The sequence below is a fragment of the Sinocyclocheilus grahami genome, unplaced genomic scaffold (assembly GCF_001515645.1).
Source record: "Sinocyclocheilus grahami isolate Dianchi unplaced genomic scaffold, SAMN03320097.WGS_v1.1 scaffold537.1, whole genome shotgun sequence".
In the NCBI taxonomy this organism is placed as follows: Eukaryota; Metazoa; Chordata; class Actinopteri; order Cypriniformes; family Cyprinidae; genus Sinocyclocheilus; species Sinocyclocheilus grahami.
In genome coordinates this window covers 738,961-741,468 of record NW_015505716.1, presented here as the reverse complement: position 1 = coordinate 741,468, position 2,508 = coordinate 738,961, and the positions used below count along the sequence as shown (strand labels likewise).

The following is a 2,508-nucleotide window of genomic DNA, read 5'->3' as shown; positions in this document are numbered from 1 at the left end:
CCATGTCGTGAAGGCGCTGTGTTTCGTTGTGAAAGCGAAACTACTTAGTTTGGCCTTCCAAAAGAGGACGATATCCGCTTCGTCATGCCTGGAGCTGATCCGTGCTGGTCGCTGAGGAAATACATCAGCTTCACGCTGTGGATCGCAGGATCTGCTTTTACCGTGGCCGAAGCAGAGTCCAGCCCGGGGTCGACTCGTCACATGTGGTTGCCGCAAGCCCGCCGGCCTCCGCTCATTCAAGCACGCAGAGTGTGACGCTGAGTTTCGTTGTGAAAGCGAAACTACTTTGTTTGGCCTTCCAAAAGAGGACACGACTAGAAATCAGTGGTTAAGTTGTATTTACAACACTGTTCCAGAACAGTTCAACCCAAATATTCAGATGTGTGCAGCACATTATATGGAGGACTGTTTCCTGATCTGGTAGAGTAGACTACAATGCCGGCTGTTCTGACTCACAGACTGTAAGTAAGTTTTTTATATTTAAAGAATTTGCCACTGACGATTCAAACACGAGTTTTGAGCAATGTAGAGTAGCGCTTGTTGTTTGTCATTTCTCCAATCACAAATGCAGACATGCATTTGCATTGCATTGCTATGCAACGCGTAAAAAGACAGTATAAGTCATTATTATCCGTAATTATGTTTCCACTGGATGCAACAAATGCCTCGTTTATAATGGGTTTGAATGCTGACTGAAGTGCTGACTGAATCTGCAAACACCAACACAACAAGACAAAAACAACTGTGAATAATGTTTTAAAAATCATTTTAAAAACATAAACATCTAGGCAACCTCACTCATAAACAAACCATTCAAAGAGTTTTGGAAGAGTTTTGTCCCATACTATTTGTGTTTATGACAACACATCAGGTATTATATTGTATTGCCCCCATTAGCTGAGAACTGTGATCTCAAGTAGACCTGGGGCCTGTTTCATAAAACAAGTTTATCAAATAAGCCAGGGTTTTTTTTTTCAGTTAGTATGACTAAATTAGTCAGAATAGCTGAAATAAGCCTGGCTTGTTGTTGTTTTATGAAACCGCCCCCTGGTAGATTCCATGTTGATCTGCTCGGCTAAAATAAATTAATTAATAAGAATAAGAATAATTTATATTAAAAATAATAGCTTGATATTAAAAAACTCTAAAAAGTGAAATTTATGTCCTCTCACACATGCCACTGTCCAGATCGAGTTTGGCGTTTCACGTAACTTACTGTGATAAACTTACTGACCAAAAAGGGTTTTTTTTCACTTGCCCTACATTTAAATGAATATATATGGACTTTCGCTTGAGTATACGAATGTTTCAGCAAGCTAGACGTTTTGGATGCAGCGGTCAAACAAACACGGTTCCTCTGGTAGATATTATTGCTGTTTACCATCCGCTCCACTAGGGGCGTAAGCGAGCATTACTTTAAGCCCTAGACCTTTGGATCCTTGGCAACACGACGCTCGATAACAGTCGCAACAGAACGTTTTAAGGCCATGCAAGTACGGATTGTGCAGATGACAGCTCAGTGACAGACTCTTAATGTCACTCAACAGCACATATTTCAGCCCATCCGCGAAAACAACCGACACACGCTGTGATAAAGCGCAGGAACCGAGAATGTCCGACGACTCACCTGTAAGTAACTTTACGCATTAAGTGCGTTTCTCTTGACCAGCACGCATTATATGGCAGTTGTTATTTTGCTTACAGTTTGAATTTTACTATCATAGCAAGGCTGCCCTGCCAGTTTAATTCGCGTTATGATGTTGTACTTCCTTTGACAAGCGCTCTTCTCTACCTCTCTCTCTCCAGCAATGAAAATACCAATTTACTATGTTATTACAATACAATTTAAACCTACCTTGTCTGCTGCAGAATGAAAGTGAGTGCGGATATGCCCGTCGTGTCAGCAGGGAGTGGTGGCTTCACGTGGGTCTGTTGTGCATTCCTCTGCTCGCCGTGTATCTGCATATCCCTCCGCCACAGCTCTCACCTGCGCTCAACACCTGGCACTCTTCCGGTCACTTCTTCACATTCAGAGGCAATAACATCTTCTATAAAGGTATATAACAAAAGCGTTGTTTACAGATTGACTATCTTTCTCATTTCCATCCCGTATATATACACGCACCACAAAACCCGTCATAAGGATCAATTTTCTTTTTCAATTTCTGAATAAATAAATTTTGCATTGTTTTATGGTTTGTTAGGATAGGACAATATTTGGCTGAGATACAAATATTTGAAAATGTAGAATTTGAGGGTGCACAAAATGAAGTTCTTAGCATTGCATATTACTAATCAAAAATTAAGATTTGATATATTTACGGTAGGAAATTTACAAAATATCTTCATGGAACATGATCTTTACTTAATATCCTAATGATTTTTGGCATGAAAGAAAAATCAATAATTTTGACCCATACAATGGCTATTGCTACAAATATACCCGTGCTACTTAAGGCTGTTTTTTAGGTCCAGGGTCACACACACACACACACACACACACACACA

The 2,508-nt window shown here is 40.3% G+C and overlaps 1 pseudogene; it reads left to right on the top strand.

The window, feature by feature from the left end:
- Positions 1–1,409: 1,409 nt before the first annotated feature.
- LOC107555545 (mesoderm-specific transcript homolog protein pseudogene) lies at positions 1,410–2,064 on the top strand (annotated as a pseudogene).
- Positions 2,065–2,508: the final 444 nt, after the last annotated feature.